This window comes from Chionomys nivalis, chromosome 17, assembly GCF_950005125.1.
Source record: "Chionomys nivalis chromosome 17, mChiNiv1.1, whole genome shotgun sequence".
Lineage (NCBI taxonomy): Eukaryota > Metazoa > Chordata > Mammalia > Rodentia > Cricetidae > Chionomys > Chionomys nivalis.
In genome coordinates, this window is record NC_080102.1 from 57,466,730 (window position 1) to 57,487,180 (window position 20,451).

The 20,451-nt window shown below is 44.5% G+C and overlaps 2 pseudogenes; one reads left to right on the forward strand and one right to left on the reverse strand.

Annotated features, from left to right (window-relative positions):
• The first annotated feature begins 5,438 nt into the window (after window positions 1-5,438).
• LOC130888420 (tubulin alpha-1C chain-like) lies at window positions 5,439-6,677 on the forward strand (annotated as a pseudogene).
• Window positions 6,678-16,534: 9,857 nt separating this feature from the next.
• LOC130888915 (COP9 signalosome complex subunit 2-like) lies at window positions 16,535-18,166 on the reverse strand (annotated as a pseudogene).
• Between the last annotated feature and the right edge of the window lie 2,285 nt (window positions 18,167-20,451).

Genomic DNA, 20,451 nt, shown 5'->3' on the forward strand with positions numbered 1-20,451 from the left:
CTAGCCAATAAGAGGCTGGAACTAATGGGCCAGGCAGTGTTTAAAAGAATACAGTTTCCGTGTAATTATTTCGGGTGTAAAGCTAGCCGGGTGGCGGGACGCAGCCCGCCGCTCCATACAACAGGTGTGGGCATGTGGTTGCTTGTTTTTGGTTGTGGTGTCGTAGTAGGGACTGAACCAAGGGCTGTGGGCATGCTAGACAAGGCTATACCATTGAACCAGGTCCCTGTCCTAGAAGAATTGTGTGTTGGGGGTTTCAATACAGGGTCTCACTATGGATCACTGGCCGGTCTCAGACTCAAGGATCCATCTGCCTCTGCCGCCTGAGTGTCAATCAAAGCCATGTGCCCCCACAGCCACCCTGGATGAGTTTTGAAAAGCTTCAGTGCAGGGATCCCATTTGTGAAAGCAGAGCTCGAAGAAAGGCAGCTCATGGCTCCGCCTCTCCCACATAAATCAGCATTGTTGTCAGGACCTGGATAGCTCCCTCTTCAGTTCTGGGACGTTTGCCAAGGCACAGGTGTACTTGCATCGCATTGGAAGGTGTCGCAGGGTTTCCAGGGCTGTGAAGAGACATGGTGACCATGGCAACTCTTATAAGGAAAACATTTAATTGGAGTGGTTTGCTTAGTTTCAGAGGTTCAGTCCATTATCATCATGACAGTGATCATGGCAGTGTGCAGCAGACAGGGTGCTGGAGAAGGAGCTGAGAGTCCTATATCTTGCAGGCAACAGGAAGTCAACTGAGATACTGGGCAGTATCCTAAGCATAGCAAACCTCAAAGCCTCAAGTGGCACACTTCTTCCAATAAGGCCATACCCACTTCAACAAAGTCACACCTAATAGTGTCGCTCCCTATGAGAGTACGAGGGGCAATTACATTTAAACTACCACATTCTCCTTGAAGTCCACATCCCACAGTGACCCACTTCCTCCCACAAGGCCATACCCATTCCAATAAAGCCACACCTAATAGTTCCACCCCCTATGAGATTATGGGGGCCAATTATGTTCAAACTACCACAGAAGGTTAACAACCCAGTGCAGAGGACTAGCTAAGTCCTTGTCTGAATGGCATGGCCAACAGCCCCACTCCTGCTATAGAAGCTAAGGGTAGAGAAATTAACACAGAAGTTTATTGCAGCTGCCAGCTGTGGCAGAGGTGGTTCCTGAAGCCCCCAGACTGCAGAATCCTGACACCCATGTCTGCATATTACAGATTTTCTCCTTCATCGAAGAAAACACATTGAAAGCCACTATGAACAGGGCTGGAGAGATGGGTCAGCAGTTAAGGGCACTGGCTGCTCTAACAGAGGACCTGCATTTAGGTCCCAGAACCCATATGGGGTGACTCACAACCACATAGAACCCAGGCTGCAAGTCTCTGATGCTTCCATACTTCCGCTCAGTTCCGTGGCTAACATGTGCCCACAGCCATGCCTGATGCATTACACGGATGCTAGAAGTGAAAACTTGGTTCCCCACTCTTGCACACTGAGCCACATCTAGCCCTGGTCGACATATATGTAGGCTCCTTCCATTTCAAATAAAGCCTGAATTATACTTTCCTGTGTCACTTCAGTTTAATTCTGAGCCTCCTCTGGGACGGTAGGATGATGAAGGTAGAATTTTCAACCCCTATTGTAGGTGTAAGTAAGGAAGTCACAATAGACTGGAATAAAGGATAAATATTTATTTGGGAACACTCACACAATAAAGGTAGAGAGCTAGCGTGGTCTTCTACTCTAAGGATGTAGGAAGCTGTGATCAGATTTCCAACTACCACACAAGAGAGTGAGCATGCTTCCTGACTGGGCTTATCAGTCTACATGTAGTACCTCAGGCAACACCCTAATGGGCCAGCACCCCAAAACATATTAGTGGAATGAATTCCCCAAACACCTCCCCCTTTTGTCTAAATAAGAGGGTTCTAAACCTAATACAAAACTATATCCAACCCACTGAGACAGTGGGGCCGATCTATTGGGAGCTCACCAAGGCCAGCTGGTCTGTGACTGAAAAAGCATGGGATAAAACCGGACTCTCTGAACATGGCGGACAATGAGAGCTGACGAGAGGTTGATCCTACTTCATGTTCTGGCTTTGTGGGAGCCTAGACAGTTTGGATGTTCACCTTCCTAGACCTGGATGGAGGGGGGAGGACCTTGGACTTTCCACAGGGCAGGGAACCCTGACTGTTCCTGGGACTGGAGAGGGAGGAGAAGAGGAGTGGGGGGAGGGGGAGAGGGGCGGGAGGAGGGGGAGGGAAATGGGAGGTGGGGAGGAGGCGGAAAATTTTTTTTCAATAAAAAAAAACTATATCCAATAAGAACAAAGATCAAGTAATATTCAGGAAAAAGAAAAGGCAAAAACATACACAAAAATAGAACTACAACCATCATAAACATCAGGCAAGAAACACATGCTAAATGTCCAATCTAAGGTAATTAGCAAATAACAGATTTCAATAGTTGTCGTATCCTGGAGTCTAAGTCTTGTACCTAAAATGCCTTAGCTATGTTATGAGAGGATATTAGCCATGACTGTCTAGTTTTCAATCCCATCAAAGACTCGAAGAGGAAAATAATGTTACCTGAGTAAGCAGGAAAGACAAGCAAGCAACTTCCAAAAGGCCCAGAAAAAATGATAGAAACAACTGACTGGCTGCCTGGGCAGTCACCCAAAGTCTCATTTACAATGTTGGGGCAACCAGCTTTTCACTGAGGCCTAGAGTATCTGACAGATACTTAAAAGCAGCAAGATTTGAAAGACTGTTCTACCCTGTCTTGGCAAAGTTCAGCAGTTGCTTTTGCTTGTATTGGTGTAGGGGGGGTCTTCTGTCTAGGTGTTACTTTCATTGGTTAAATAAAGAGACTGCCTTGGCCTAGTTGATAGGTCATACTCAGGTAGGCAGGGAAGACAGAACAGAATTCTGGGAGGAAGAAGGCAGTGTGGCAAATGCCATGGCTCTCCTCTCCAAGATGGATGCTGGTTAGACTCATGCTGGTAAGCCACAGTCAAGTGGCAATACACATTAATGGAGATGGGTTAAACTAATATGTAAGAATTAGCCAATAAGAGGTTAGAACTAATGGGCTAGGTAGTGTTTAAATGAATACAGTTTCTGTGTAATTATTTCAGGTATAAGCTAGCCAGGCAGCAGGGAGCTGGGTGGGAAGTGGCCTGCCACTCCTTTTACAACATTGTATCCTGTTTTTTCCAGTTTGAACAGTGCACATATTGTCAGCAGTTGAGGCAAGAGCAGTTCTTTGCCCAAAGGCCAGTTTTTCCAATAAGTGGCATAGAAAATAAGCTCCAAGTGGAGTATCTTTGATGTTCAACATTCTCAAAAATAAATCTGTGCTGCCAGGAGCAACCATGTCTAATATTAACACAATCCTGAGTTATTTAAGTGCCATGTTCTACAGGTCTTTGAAGTGTTTGAAGATTACCTGTCTATGCAGAGTACATCTCATACATCAAGACCCTAACAGTACTAGTATAACAAACATGGGTGACTATTAACATGTAAATATGAAAGACTAAAGCTTCATATAACAGTCTTTAAGCAGATGTGAGCAAAAGGACAATGACCTCAAAATTGTATCAATATAAAAATATCTTTATCAGATGTAGAAATGTATAGTGCAATATGATAAAAATATCCTAAATCACACCAATATACAAAATATCTTAAGCACACACCCTTGCTATTTCTTGTGGTGCTGGTGTTGAACCCAGGCTTGTCAATGAGGCAAACACTCTTGATTGAGCTATACTCCTGGCTTATTTCTTACTTAACTGAGTAAGAATACTGAGTACCTACTGTGTGCTCTACTCTTGAATAAGCTGTGGACCTCTAAGCCACCTCTAAGACAATACAGAGATGCCAGAGAATGCTATCCCATCTCCCCAGAGGTAGGAACACACAGGATAACAAAATAACTTTACAATATGTACACAAATGTAAATATAAGTAACATACAATATTACAAATATAATTTAATTTATTACAAATGTAAATAATTTATATAATATACAAATGGTCTGAGACAGGAATACAAAGATAATTTTACATATGTATCACTACACAAAGAATCTATACCAATGTAAATTGTCTATAATGAATAATTCACAAGTAGATACATTAATCTATTATCCCATACCACCCATTCCCCCTTTTTTCCCAAAAAAAGATTCCTGAGTCTAAACTTTATATTCTACCCTAACCCTATACAACTTATAACCCCTTACAGATGGGAAGTAAGTGAGGCCACTGGCATTAGAAACAGGATCCAACCCTAATGTATGAACTGACTTTGTGGATATCATTTTCTATGGAGAGATACCTTGCTCAGCCTGGGCACTGTGAGAGACAGGGGGAAAACCTTGATCCTGCCTCAAAAAGGTGATGGGACAGATTTGACTTCCCATGGGAGACCTTACCATCTCTGAAGAGCAGATGTGAGGTGGGTGGCAGGTGGGGAGAGCAGGAGAGAAGGGAGGGCGAACTGGAGTGGATGGATGGATAGATAGATGATAGATATAGATAGATAGATAGATAGATAGATAGATAGATAGATAGATAGATAGATAGATAGATAGATAGATAAACAAGAAAGCAAGCAGGCTGAACAAGGTATAGGGAGCAAGTCATTAGCAACACTCTTCCATGGTTTCTGTATCAGCTCCTGACTCTTGGTTCCTGCCCTGCTTAAATTCCTGTACTGACCTCCTCCAGTGAAAAACTAGAATCTGGAAGAGATGACTTTATCACCTTTTGTCAGTCAGCTTCAGAAAGATTGAAGCACTGAAATGATTAGAAACAACACTGCTCAAAGGAAGTCATCTCAGAGAAAAACAGACAGGGTATGTGAACGGACGGGGCCTTCAGCTTCATATATAAGACTGTAGACTGTGTAACTGTTAACCACAACCACTTTCCCTAAGCTCAAAATGCCATGAACTCATAGCCTAGTTAAAGATTTATATCGAAACTAATGTCAACCCATGTCTAGCATAACTAACTGCAGACTCATACCGGGGACATATGTCTGATGGAAATCTATTCTCATGTATCTGATATGATTCTAGGAATAATCTGTACCACATGAAAAAAACACATGCTATTAAGCATCTTTTCTGTATAAAGGATGAGTCTCATGCCTAATAAAGATACATTCAGATGCGATTCCTTTGAGTCTTATGTCTGGCATTCGGCGACTCCTTATTCACCTATTCCTGAGACCCTGTCCCGTTGGTCCCAGTGCTCCAGCTGAACTGTTCCATAGCAACACAATCTGGTCCAAAACAAACTTCTGAAAAGAAAATTGGACTGCAGGTTCTCTTACATCAACCACCTAAGAATTGTGCTGTAAGAAGCAACACCTCCTCCTCGCCTCTACCATCCTCCAGGAAGCAGCGAAAAGCAGCAACCATGCATGAGTGCATCTCCATCCACATTGGCCAGGCTGGTGTCCAGATGGGCAATGCCTGCTGGGAATTCTAGAACATGGCATCCAGTGACAAGACCATTGGGGGAAGAGATGACTCCTTCAATACCATCTTCAGCGAGACACCTCTGTGGGCACTCTTCCTTGAAGCTTGTGCCACATTTTATGTGAGAGACCATGGAGACTCCACAGGTGGCTTGGCATGGTGTTGCTTGAAGAAGAGTCCTACTATCAATTCGCTTTGGTACTGATGTTTTCTGGAGCGACTTCTTCAGACACCTCATGTATGTTATCAAGATGTCTCCCTTCCAGGGGCATCCTGTCATCTATGAAGTGTTCGTAGACCTGGAACCCACAGTTATTGATGAAGTTCGCACTGGTACCTACTGCCAGCTCTTCCACCCTGAGCAGCTCATCACAGGCAAGGAAGATGCTGCCAATAACTATGCCCGTGGCCACTACACCATTGGCAAGGAGATCATCGACCTTGTCTTGGACAGAATTCGCAAGCTGGTAAATACCATAGATGGATACGTTTAAGATGCAGTGAGAGGGTTTTGGTGTTGAGTGTGCCAGCCAATTCAATTATCTTTCCTTTTGTCTTACAGGCCGACCAGTGCACAGGGCTTCAGGGCTTCTTGGTCTTCCACAGCTTAGGCGGGGGAACTGACTCTGGGTTCACCTCCCTGATGGTGGAGAGGCTCTCTGTTGATTACGGAAAGAAGTCCAAGCTGGAGTTCTCCATCTACCCAGCCCCCCCCCCCCAGGTTTCCACCGCTGTGGTTGAGCCCTACAACTCCATCCTCACCACCCACACCACCCTGGAACACTCTGATTGTGCCTTCATGGTGGACAACGAGGCCATCTATGACATCTGTCGTAGAAACCTCGACATTGAGCCCCCCACCTACACCAACCTTAACCTTATTAGCCAGATTGTGTCCTCCATCACTGCTTCCCTCAGATTTGATGGAGCCCTGAATGTTGACCTGACATGTTGATAAAGTAATGTTCTTAGATATCTTGAAAGCAGGTCCAGCACAGCGAAAGATACTTCATGTCCTGGAGAACAAGATTCAGGTGCCACCATGTGGAGACCAGACAGCAAGATCAGGCCAGACATTTCCTTTGGTGATGTCCTCATTGTCTTGTCTCTTCCGGACCCTGGAGATGTCTGCATCTTCTCTCCTCAGAGCCCTGGTGTGACCTCATTGTCCCTGTAAGACTTTAAGACAATCTTGAAGCCATTTTGACAATTCTGAATCCTCTCAGCCTCTGTGCCATAGTGCTTCCCCTCCTCCCCTGGGAACCAAGGACCTAACAGCTACACTCGCATGTACTCAGTTCCTGAACAATTACCCGTATACGTATGTTTTGATTTGGTCCCCTGGGAAACGGGGTCAAAATGACCTCTTACCTCACCTGATCTTGCAACAGCTCTCCAGTCAATTATTGGTAATAGCCCTTAAGAATAAACCAATCAAAATAGTCAAAGAACAACCCCCCTTGCTTCTGTGGCCCCTTTAAAAGTAGACTGTACCAGCTATTCAAGGTCCCTCAGCTTCCCGAATGCTGGGGGACCCTGTCATGACAGAATTAATAAAACCCTCATGCTTTTGCATCGGCTGTGGTGTATGAGGTAGTCTCTGGGGGCGACTCCTCCTCGGTGTTTGGACGCTAGAGTCCAACATCTCCTCTTTTCAGAGCCCTGGTGTGACCTCATCGTCCCCTCTCCTCAGAGCCCTGGAGACATCCTTGTCGTCCCCTCTCTTCAGAACACCAGGAAAGTTTTTAACTTAAAAAAAATTTCAGAGGCAGAGGCAGGCGGATCTCTGTGAGTTCGAGACCAGCCTGGTCTACAAGAGCTAGTTCCAGGACAGGCTCCAAAGCCACAGAGAAACCCTGTCTCGAAAAACCAAAAAAACAAAAAAAAACAAAAAAAAATTTTAAACATTTTTTTCTTCATGTCATTAATTCTGATACATTCTTAAATTGTTGGAAATTTTGAAAATATGCTTCAGCATTCACTTCTATTTGGTCTATTTATATTGTATTTACCTAGTGTTTTAATGTTCAGTGCTCCTCAAGGACATCTGTGGAGACCCTGTCAGAACTGCAGGCCATGTAAAATATTAACATGAAGCAAATATTAAAAAGAGAACGAAAGAATGAAAAAACTCTGGAGGGAAGTGCTAATTTTGATTGGTATTATTTATAAGGTAATAAAAAATTTAAAAAAAAGAATGATGCCAGGAGGTGATGGCGCACGCCTTTAATCCCAGCACTCAGGAGACAGAGGCAGACGGATCTCTGTGAGTTCAAGGTCAGCCTGGTCTGTAAGAGCTAGTTCCAGGACAGGTTCCAAAGCTACAGAGAAACCCTGTCTCGAAAAACCAAAAAAAAAAAAAAAAAAAAAAAAAAACCAAAAAAAAAGAAAGAGAGAGAGAGAGAGAGAGAGAGAGAGAGAGAGAGAGAGAGAAAGAAAGAAAGAAAGAAAGAAAAGGCCACGTGGGTGGTGCACACATTTAATCCCAGCGCTTGGGAAGCAGATCTCTGTATTTGAGGCCAGCCGAGTCTACATTAAGTTTTCCTTTCTTGAAAGAAAAACAAAAACAAAACAATGAAGTAATGATACATTTCATACATGCTGAGGTCTTGTTTGAGACAGGGTCTTACAATGTAGTACAGGCTGGCCCAGAACTCTTGATCTTCTTGCTGTAACCATCTGGGTGTGAGATCCCTGGTCTACCTCATCCTTCCCAGCACTCACGCCCACGCACATACCCCTTGCTATTTCTTGTGGTGCTGGTGTTGAACCCTAAGCCTAGTGAATGAGACAATATACAGATGCCAGAGAATGCTATCCCATCTCCCCAGGGGTGAGCAGGAATTCTTCAGCCGAATTCCAGAGAACAGGGGCATGTGAAGCGTGGGCTACAGTTGAATGACAGAAGAAACTCATGCTCAAGAAAGTGAAGGTAAACCAGGCAAGGAGTCCCAGTGGGCAAAGGTACTCGCTGCCGAGCCTGACAAGAGTCAGTCCCCTTTGCCCGTAGTGGAAGGAAAGAGCCAACTCCCAGAAGTTGTCCTCTGACCTCTACACAACAGATGCATGCCCACACATAGGGAACTAAGAAAGTGAGGTCATCTCGGTATAGTGGCACCACCTGTAATCCCAGCACTCGGGCAGAAGCAATATGGTCAGCTAGGGCTGCATAGTGAGGCTCAAAACAAAACAGTCGAGCTGGGCAAGGCGCCAGAGCCTGAAGGGTGGGCAGTTTTGGATTCACAGCCCTGCAAACATTCAAATGTCTGATATTTATTCCCAGTTCTCGAATGTTCTGTGTCCTCCGAGTTGAAAGGGGGAGCAAATATTGTATAACTGTTCCTTTTGTATTCTTGCCCCAGATCCAGCCCTTCCTCATAGTGTGGCTTTGAAAAGCACAGTACTTAACTGAAATTAAACTCCTGTTTGTCAGTTTGAGCAACGGACAGCGCAGTGTGTCGTGGACGCTAATATCAACAACAGCAAGAGAGGCCTATTCACTTCAACTCAGCCTTTAAAACCCCACTCAGGCTGCACTGAAGAATCATAGGAATTCCCTAATGAACTGTGGAGCACTCTCTCCACCCTGTGCCAGAGAACAGGCAGAGGTCGTGGTGACCAAGAGCCAAGACCGAGGCAGGTCACTGCACCCATTCCTCAATCAGTTTAAAAATAACAACAACAGTGACTAAGCAAAATAGTATTTTTCTTCTAAAGGAAAATATTTGAGAACATGAAGAATTATACTGGGATGTGCATATAAACCCCAAAGATTACTAGTCAAAAATGCAGCATTCCTAGAAGCAAAGTAAACAACAAAACAACCCAGTAAGGTGGCACAGTCCTGAGATGGTAGAACTCGGGAGGCCGAGGAGTGACGGCCAGTCTGAGGCCAGTTCAGGCTGCAGCAGACATTTAAAGCTAGGCTGGGTGGGGAGCAAGACTCTGCCTAAAACAAACAAAAGCCCCACAAGTCTGTAAGGCTGCACCTTCCCAGTCCTCAAGCATGTGGCACTGTTGTCTGTCCCCTCTGTGGACAGACCCCTTCATCCCACGCCTCTAACAGTCAACAATAGAGATTTCCATCTTAAGGTGCCTGTGGCCAGGCTTGGGAGCATGCTTATAACCACAGCAGTGCTCAGGAAGCAGAGGCAGAAGAATGGCAGCTTTGAAGCTGGTGTGGGATACATACATATCAATACTCTTTCCTTCCTGAGAACTGAAAAGCCTTTTCTGTATACCACACAGCGACTTTAACAGTTTCATGATTTCCCTGACTTGAAGGCACACATAAATATCTGTCCCACTCTATCCCTTTAGCCCATATTCTGCTGTTAAGTTGGAAACCGCCTATGTCATGACCTCTCTACATCATCCCTGGTCCAGACACCACTACACCTTCAGCTCGCGCGTGACCTGCAGTCAACTTGGATGACAGGAGCAGCAGAGCCTCTTGGGCCAGAGGAGAGCAACTGTCTCTGGTGTCAGGCTATTTCTTGGAGCAGGAGTAAGCTCCCATAGAAACCCCCACCACCACCGAAGGCAGTAAGGGGCACCCCTGCTGCCCAGGCAGTAAGAGGCACTATCTCTATGCAGAATCAGACACAAGGCTCCACTGAACTTCACCTTGACCACCTCTACTTCCCTGCCCCTATTCTTTATTTTCTTATTAATTTATGTGCATGGGCGTTAAGCATGTATGATTCCCAAGGAGCCCAGGAGATGGTGCCAGGACCCTGGAATTGAAGTTACAGAAGGTTGTGAACACCATATGTGTGCCGGGAACCAAACCTGGGTCCTCTGGGAGAGCAGCTAATTTTTGAGTTTTTTTGAGACAAAGTTTCTCTGTAACAGCCTTAGCTGTCCTGGAATTCTCTTTATAGACCAGGCTGGCCTCGAACTTACAAAGATCCGCCTGCTTCTGCCTCCTGAGTGCTGAGATTAAAGGCGTGTGCCACCACCGCCCAGCACACTGAGCCACCTCTCCAGTCCCATTCCTCCTCTGTTTACATCATGTCTGTCCACTGGAAAGTGGACCCGAGGTCACTGGACCCCTTTATCTGTACTTGTGATGTGCACACAGTGACATCCTTCTGTTCTTCACCACTCTTCAAATAGGCCAATTCGGAGGTTCGGGTGGGTTCCTGGACCCAGGACTTTTGCCCTAAAACCTCCAGTCACAACAAACACATTGTACTGGCCAGTTTCGTGTGTCAACTTGACCCAATCTAGAGTCAGAGAGGAAGGAGCCTCAGTTGAGGAAATGCCTTCTTGAGATCCAGCTGTTAGGCATTTTCTCAATTAGTGACCAATGGAGGAGGGTCCAGCCATGTGGGTGGTGTCATCCCTGGGTTGGTGGTTCTAGGTTCTATAAGAAAGAAGGCTGAGCAAGCCCTGGGGAGCAGGTCAGTAAGCAGCTCTCTTCCAGGGCCTGGTCCCTACCTTGCTTGAGTTCCTGCCCTCTCTTCCTTCGGTGACGAACAGCAATGTGAAAGTATAAGGCAAATCAACCCTTTCCCCCCCCAGCTTGCTTCCTGTCGTGGTTTTTGGTTGTAGCAATAGAAATGCTAACTGAAGATACTAACATAGCATGACAATAAGTTCAGCCCACAGACACTCCGTGGGAGGACAATGGGGCCGGCAGAGCTCCTTGGGGAGTATGCAGTGAGCTGTGCACTCCTGTACAGAGGCAGAAGCAGGAATCCAGCAGCACCTGGCCCAGGACGAGAAACGACCAGCTGCTGCCTGGCCCGAGCCCTGACAGCAGCCTATTTGTATTATTTGCTAGAGGAGCTAAAGCCAGGATCCCCCAAAGCTGGCATGTGAAATATAACATGGGGCCATTTGCTCTGTGACTGGAAGGCAGATGACACATGTCCGTGTGCTGGGAGCCAAGGGGGAGGGCAAAGGTGGCCACGGCAGCCTGCCCACTCCCCACTGCAGAGAGCGGCAGATCAGGGCTCTGCAGGGACAGTATGGTTGCTGGGCTGGCCTCTCCTAGAGGGGTCATGTGAGAGAGGAGAGGAAAACAAAGCATCAGATGACACCAGACCCGGGGCGGAAAGACCCAGTGATTATGTAAAGCTTTCCTTGATAATTTAAAGTGGACTCCATTTTAACAACTGCTATTGAACAGCTGGGCAGGCCATGGGGCAGCAGACATTCGGTTTTTACCTACGACAGGCAAGGAGAACAGCCCCTTGGGATACAAACAAGTGTGGTCACCCCAGTCTCTGACCCAAGCCAGCCTCTTAAGCCTGAAAATGCTCGGTCAGCTCACACCAGTGCCCCACACGCCAGTTCCGGGAACAGTTTCATTGAATTATTTCCTTTGTTATCATTTTGAAGCCGCCCTGGCTGGCCTGAAACCCATGGCTTTTACTTTCCTGCGCCTATGCAGGGCCCACAGCTGCTGCGGAGCTTGTGGAGGTCAGGGGACAGCACTCCAGAACTGGCTCTGTCCTGCCACCTTGTGGGGCCTGGGATGCAGGTCATTTGGCTCGCACACACGCACCATTGCCAAGGCTCTCGCAGAACAATTTTACTTAACTGCTCCTGCACTCAGGTTATGAAGCTACCCACCCATCTGCCATAAAATTGAACCTAAGCTACTTATCTCAGCATTTAGGGCCAACTGTCAAGAGATTCTTCAACACTTTACCCAGCTTTGTGGGTGCAGGGGGTGAGAGGACCAACACTTGAACCTAAATCCAGTTGCTATCTCTTACTGGTATTTTGTTTATTTTCAAGACAGAGTTTCTCTATGTAGCCCTAGTTGTCCTGGAACTTGCTTTGTAGACCAGGCTGGCCTTGAATTCAGAGATCTGCCTGCCTCCGCTTCCCGAGTGCTGGGATTAAAGGCTTGTATGCCATTGTTGGCTCTCACTAGTGCACTAGAGGAGGAGGAGAGAGAGGAGCTGGTGCCAAGAGCACCATGTAAACTGTAGATGTGTTAGCGCTGAGCCTGTGGCGGCTCCTGGATCACTCTGGCAACAGCCGCACTCCTCAGGCACATCTGAGGAGCGGAATGATGCTGGTCTTCCTACCAGAAAAAGAATTTTTAAGTGCAGCTTAGGAATCAAAACATGAGAGTTATGCACTACAGTGTTTTCTAAAGATTCAAGGTTTTGTTTTTTGTTTTTTATTTTTGTTTTTTGGTTTCTCGAGACAGGATTTCTCTGTAGCTTTGGAGCCTGTCCTGGAACTCACTCTGTAGACCAGGCTGGCCTTGAACTCACAGAAATCCACCTGCCTCTGCCTCCTGAGTGCTGGGTTAAAGGTGTGCACCACCATCACCTGGCAAGATTCAGGTTTTTTAATTAGTGGAGCATTTTATTTTCTTCTTAAATATGCTTTTTTATCTTTTCATTGAAATATAGCAATTGTGAATACATGTATGTGCTAGTATGGCATTCGACACACAAGATCTAGGGCATAATATGAAGTATTAGTGTTTTTAAAAAATATTCTTTGTGCACGAGTGTTTTGCTGTACCTGTGTACCACGTTGTATCCCCGGTGTCTGCGGAGGTCAGAAGAGGGCACTGGACCCAGGGGAACTGGAGTCATGGATGGTTGTGAGCCTCCGCATGGATGCCAGGAAACAAACCAGGTCCTCTGCAAGTGTTCTTTACCATGGAGCCATCTCTCCAGTCCCAAGTACTGTAGTCCATCACCCAAACTGGTTTAAGTGGGAGGAAATGCTGGAGAAATCAAATTACTAATAAACTGGTGAGATGCCAGGCATTGTCACATGCCTTTAATACCAGCACAAGGGAAGCAGAGGCTAGCCTGGTCTACAGAGTGAGTTTCAGGACAGCCAGGGCTGTCTAGAAGACCCTGTCTCAAAAAAGATTAATATGTTGACTGATAAACTGTCAATTCATTTTTTTTTCTGTACTGCCTTTATCTTTTCATTCTCTGGGGAAGATTTAGAGTTGCAGTTGATGTAAAAGCATGAGAATTTTAATTCTGTCGCGACAGGGTCCTCCAGCATTCAAGCCAAGGACCCCCAATGTCTGGTACAGGCTACTCTTAAAGCAAAAAGCCACAGAAACAAGGGGGGAAACTTGGGGGTTGTTTTCCAACTATTGGGATTGGCTTATTCAAAGGGCTATTAACAATAATTGGTCTGAGGCAGGGCTGGAGGGCAGTTGCCAGATCAGGTGAGGTAAGAGGGAACATTTGAGGGTTACTTTGACCCCTTCCCAGGGACTGAGTCAAAATATCAGGAACTGAGTCAACATCTTAAGGGTTATCTTGCCCCAGTTTCAGTAACTGAGGTCTATATGGAGAACATTCACAAAGACTCAGGGAGATGGAAAGTTTCCAACATGTCAGTATGTGTGTGGGTAATTGTTAGACTCCTGGCTCCCAGAGGAGGGGGGAAAGCACTAAGGCCTCAGAAATGGCCTCAGAGTTATTTTAGAGTTCTACACTTTATGTAGGCATTTAGTGCTATGAACTTTCCTCTTAACATTGCTTTCATTGTGTACCATAAACTTGGGTATGTTATATGGTCAATTTCATTGAATTTTAAGAAGTCTTTTATTTCTTTATTTCTTAACCCGAACCATTGGTGATTCGGTGAGCATTGTTTAATTTCTATGTGTTTGTGGGCTTTCTGGAATTAGCATTGCTGTTGAATTCTAATTTTAAGCCATGGAGATCTGATAAGATGCATGAGGTATGTCAAATTTTTTGTATCTGTTGAGGTTTGCTTTGTTACCTAGTATGTGCTCAATTTTTTTTTTTTTTTTTTTTTTTTTTTGGTTTTTCGAGACAGGGTTTCTCTGTGGTTTTGGAGCCTGTCCTGGAACTAGCTCTTGTAGACCAGGCTGGTCTCGAACTCACAGAGATCCGCCTGCCTCTGCCTCCCGAGTGCTGGGATTAAAGGCGTGCGCCACCACCGCCCGGCTGTGCTCAATTTTTGAGAAGGTTCCATGAGGTGCTGAGAAGAAGGTATTTTCTTTTCTGTTTGGATGGAATGTTCTATAGATGTCTGTTAAGTCCATTTGAGTTATCTCGTCTGTTAGAGTCACTCCCAGCTCTAGATCTGCTCTAGGAGGTGACCTTTGACTCTTGTCAGTGCTCTGACCCTGCTCATCTGTCAGGGCTGACGTGGACAGCCTTCTGGGATGGATGGCTGGGAACAAGCCTGCTTTGGTCTCAAGGTAGAGTGACCTCAGTCAGGACCAGAAGGGGTTAATCTTAACAAGCCCTGGCTGGAATCTTCTAGGGTGGTTGCACCACTGTAGAGAATTAGACCCTCAGGAAATCCTGGTCTTTATTGTGATAGTCAATGGGAGGCTCCCCCAAGGGACTGAAATGGCTGAGAGGTCTAGTCTCATTCTGGGTCTTTCCTAGTTAGGTTTCCACTGCTGTGATAAACGCCATGACTGATACCAACTCGGGGAGACTGGGGTTTGTTTTCTACTACACATCACCATCCATCAATGAGGAAAGCTGAGGTTCAAAGCTGGATGCAGGAACTGAGGCAGAGACCAGGGATGAAGGCTGGTTACTGGCTTTGTCTCTCTGCCTTTCTGCCTTCCTTGTACCACAAAACCACCTGTCCCAGGATCACATTCTCCACCATAATGAGACTAGGCTCCCCTGCAGGAGTTAACAATTAAGAACACACCCTGCAGTCATGTCTGCAGGCCAATCTGGTGGAGGAAACTCTTTGAGGTTCTGTGTTCCCAGGTTTGTCTACTAAATAACTGGGGCTATTACTGCAAGGTTTTATTCGTTTTTGAGAGAAGGTTTCTTGAAGCTCAAAATGGCCTCAAATTCAATATTTAACTGAGGATGACCTTGAACTTCTTTTTTTTTTATCTTTAACTTTTTATTCCCTACCATTGACATGTTGTCTTTCGTCTTCTTTCAAGGTTTTCTACAATTTCCACCTTATATCTGTATTTAATACTGCTTTATTCTGCTAGACATTAACTGACTGGTTTCCTAAATCTAAGGATTATATAGTTTTAGTATAAATATATATCACATATTTTCGTAAAATTTTGACAAAACCAAATAAGCATGCCTTGTTTTAAGTCCATGCTTTTTCTAACTGCTTATAAAATCTGATTTAATGATCAAAATTCTTGGTTGCCACTCTTCAGTCACACAGCCTTCCTCTGTACTGCCACTCACTGTTCACATAGTGATGAGCAGTAGGAAAACCAAGGACAATGCGTTAATCTTAGCTCCTTCTTTTGACACTATATGATGTGAGCTTAAAAAGAAAAAAGAAAAGCAAAGGAACAAGTACATCCCAAACTGTATACATTCAAATGAGCCGAGTTCTACCACAATGGAAGGCCAAAGTTCACTGTTAACTATACTGCCACTGCACACAATACTTGAAAATTATTTTGGGATTGCTTTCAAAGCCATCTGCATACTTTCTGTATTATTTAAATTTACATTTTTTTTTTTTTGCTGGTATTTGGTGCCAAATAAGGGTGAACACAGACAAGTTTGTTAATACTCTTTCGAACAAGGTACAAACAAAAAGTTAGTAGCGCATTAAATTAACTTTGCAATTCTCAAAGAGCAAATGCAATGGTTGGTGGCTGACATTAGAAAATAACCTTCTAGCATGGCCACTATGCAGGTAACATTCACTTCGCTGTCTATGTTCTGGCACATTTGTTTAAAGTGACATTCTGAGAGTTACTATGTACTCTTTTTAAAAGAAGACCATTCTTAAAAAAAGAAATCTTAATCCTTTAAAGTATCACTGTCAAAATAAGTGCTATGCAAGGGCTCTGTTAGAAAGTAGTTCTTACTTTATCCTTAAACACTATTTCTAAAAACTTGAAAACAACTTATTTGCTCTCAGGCTTTTAAATCTTAACTGAAGATAAAATAATCTGAAATTTCTAAGGTACTACACAAAAGAGCAACCCCAAATGTAATAAAAACACATCAAGAACCAAGCTCCACTTTCTGAGCTGCACTGTTTATTCTGCTGCTTGAACCCTATGTGACAGTGTTGCCACAGCGAGGACGGGTCATCTAACCGTTACGAGCTGCAAGGACAGAAATAGACGGACACGTTTTTGGAGAATTGACATTTTGCAAAATGCAGCAAACGTTTTCATTTATACATGAGAAAAGGAAGTGTTCAAAAGGGTATGAATTTCAAGTTATTGCAGGTTATTTGTGAGAGAATTTCTGCAGGAACAACATGTTTAAATTTAACCAACAGTAGCGTGTCAGTGTGTTTAAAATCATGACAAAAATCTTCGTTCTGGTCATGTTGCCCATGACAGATTACTACGGTGTTGTATGTTTAGGGCAAGATGTCAAAACAGCATAAATCCCATGGTGTTTTGGTTTTCTTTTGGAGATTAAAGCTGTTTTTCTTGGGATAAATGCAGCAGCAAAACACAAACCAGTTGATCAAAAAAGCACTTCTGCCTTAACTCCAACCACTTTGAGGACACACCAACCCACAGGAGTTCTGCCTTTCCAGTCCTTAAGGATCACATCTCTGCACTGATGCCTTAAGCACGCCTGCAAAGCTTGCTCTCCGTTAAGCCAGTTTACTGACCACAGCCTGGTTCAGAGAATTTAGTTGGTTGGTCCATTTATCTAGTGCAGTATATCGGGCACCACCCCTCTTCTGATGATCCAGTTCAAGGAGCTGGTTGACTTGATCAATTCGGCCATGAATAGTGTTATCCAGTATGCACTGCGCCAGCAGGCTTTCCACATCAGCGACGTCTATGTTTAACTCCTTAGAAATAAAAGGAATATGTATTCTTGTGTAAGGCTTAATTAACTTTATGAACACTTGTGTTCTGATGTTTCGTAAAAGATCTTCAATGTGTTCTCTTATGAATGGATCATCCATGATGTTGCTGTGATTTGTTTTCAGAATCTTTTCAAATTCAGTGATGTCATTATTCTGATAGGCACTTACTAAATTTGTCATTGCTAGAATTTCTGGATCATTTTTATATGGTTTGGCCTCCTGTGAGTCAAATGGATTTATTCGCTAAGACCAAATATTTTAAACAAGTGGTTCGTCTGGGGCTTCCTGATTCATCATAATTCTTGAAAGCTTCAAAAAAAATCAGTGTGCGCCTTTTCAAATTCACCTTTTCTCAAGTGCATTTTACCACCACATTCTCTGATGACACCCATGAAGAGTGGGTGCGGGATAGCAGACTTGATGTGAAGTGATTGCTCATAGAGTGCTTGTAGCTTTTTGTTGTTCTTCTGTGCTGTGTACATTTGAATCTCCAAAGCATAGATTTCTAATAACTGGGTACCTTTTTTCAGGTCATCTTCTCCACCATCAGTCTGACAAGACTGATGTAACTGGCGTAAAATTTTCTGAAGCTTTCCATATTCTTCTCGTTCTAAATATAATTTTCCAAGCTTTGTGTTTGTCTTAAACCACAGTCTATCATTCTTAGCATCTTTCAAAGCTTCCAGTGTTGCTTCATAAAATTCCTGCAGTAAATCCATCTTTGAGTCCCAAAACCTTTTGAAAGCTGCTCAGTGCTGCTTTTGGATCATCTTCCTTCAATGCTTTGGAATTATAGTACTGATTTTCCAAATCCACATTGGGCTCAGAGTTACTATCTTCGGAGAACTCTAGGTCGTAGTCCTCCTCCTCATCGCACATGAAACCATCCTCCATGTCAGACATCTTGGCCGGAGCGGGGAGGGGGTGACCTTGAACTTCTGATCTTCCTGTCTCAGCCTCTCTAGTGTTGGAGTTACAGGCATGTGCCACCAAGCCTGGCTTAGAAATTTTTATTCATCTTTCCAGATACATATTATTCCATAATGTAGGGGATCCCATGGTGCATTTAACTGTCCTTACTTTAAATCTTCTCTTTTATTTACTTATCTATTTTTGCAGTGGGGAGATCATATGTGAAGTACCTTGGGGAGAACTCAAGGATAGGCATGTGCCACCAGCCCAGCTTGTGTGTGTGTATGTGTGTATGTACATGTGTGGTCATGTGTGTGTACATGTGTGGTCGTGTGTGTACATGTACTCAACTAGTGTGTGATGTCTTTACCTCCTTCTCCTTTTTCTTCCATCAATCAATCCTTGATTTTGTTTTTTGTCATTGTTTAAGACAGGGTCTCTCTGTAGTCCTGAAACTCCATATGTATACACTGATCTTGAACCCACAAAGATGTCTTGCTTCTGAGTACTGGGATTAAGGGCATGTGCTGCCATATTCAACTAATCCTTGTTGTTTTGTTTTGTAGAGCCAGGATCTTACTATAGAGTCCAGGCTGGCCTGGAACTTGGGCTGGCTTTGCATTTATGATCCTTCTGTCGTCTCCCAGCTGGAGAGACTACAGGCATAAGACCATCACATGGGTTCTAAGTCCACTTGTTTATTACTTACGACCATGTCTCCTATAACCCAGGCTAGCCTCCAACTGGGAAATGTTGAGCCAAGGTTGACCTGAGAGTTCTGATCCTTCTCCTTCAACTTAGAAGAATCAGAAGTTCAAGGTCTAAGTAGTGTAAGGATCATGTCTAAGTGCCGGGATTAAAGCTATGTGTCGCCATGCCCAGCTTGGTACTGTTTTCTTTTATCGTCATTTTATTATGTGCTTATTTATTTATGAGTGAATATTCGTGGCATGGAGTATATGTGGAAGCCAGAGGACAACCCGAGGGAGTCTGTTCTCACCCCCCACAATGGAGGTCTAAGGGACTGAACTCATTAGGCTTGGTAGCAAGCGCCTTCCCCCACTGAGCCCTTCAAAGTTTCTGTATAAAGCCGGGTGTGGTAGCACAATCGTGCAATCCTACCACTCAAGAGGCAGTGGGCCACTATCTAGTGTGGTCTAAATTTGGAGCTTTTTTATTTTATTTTATCTATCTACGTATTTTTGCTTTTTAAAGACATGGTATCTAAGTAGCGATGGAAGCAGTTAGGACTCACTCTGTAGACCAGGCTGGCCTTGAACTCACAGAAATCTGCCTGCCTCGGCCTGCCTCCCAAGTCCTTGTACCACCACCGCCCAGTTATACAGTTCAGTTTTAAAACACTTTCTTATTTAGAAGCAACTTCAGACTTTGCAAAGGCTGGAAAGAGGGGCGAGGGAGAAGCCTCAGTCAGTAAAATGCCTGCTGTGTAAGCATGAAGACTGGAGTTCAGATTCCTTCCACCATGTAAAAGCTGGGGACAGTGGGGACAGGCGGATCCCTGAAGCTCCTCGCCGGCAGCCTAGCCAGTCTGTGAGCGCCAGGTTCAGTGAGAGTCATTGTCTCAAAATGTAAGCTGGGGAGAGAAGAGGAAGACACCCCAAAGATTCCCTCACTTTCACACATGCATGACCACCCGTACACACACACATAAACACAAGCTAGGCTGCTGCCACATGTCTGAACTCAAAATACTGAGGAAATGGATGCAAGAAAACCAAGACCAGCCTCATTCTATAGTGAGTTCAAGGCCAGTCTTGACAACATGAAAATCCAAAAACCAGAAAACAAAACCAAAACCAAAAAAACAAACAAAAAAAAAAAAGAAAGAAAAAGAAAAAAAGAGAAAGGAATAAAAAAACTGAAAGGCAGAAAAAAGAAGCCCTGTATGGTCTGGTGTTAGAGGCGCACGCCATTAATCCCAGCATTCAGGAGGCAGAAGCAGGCAGATCTCTGTGAGTTCAAGACCAGCAGGGTCTACAAGAGCTAGTTCCAGGACCGCCACCAAAGCTACAGAGAAACCTTCTCTCAAAATACCAAAGAAGAAGAAGAAAAGAAGAAGAAGAAGAAGAAGGAGAAGAAGAAGACGAAGAGGAGGAGGAGGAGGAGGAGGAGGAGGAGGAGGAGGAGGAGGAGGAGGAGGAAGAAGCCCTGGTCTTTCTGAAGTGACAGGTTGTTACGCTCACAGTGTGCTATGAGTGGACACAGGCATCATTTGTCACAAAGAACAGGAGGAAAAGTACAAATCAGATGAAGTG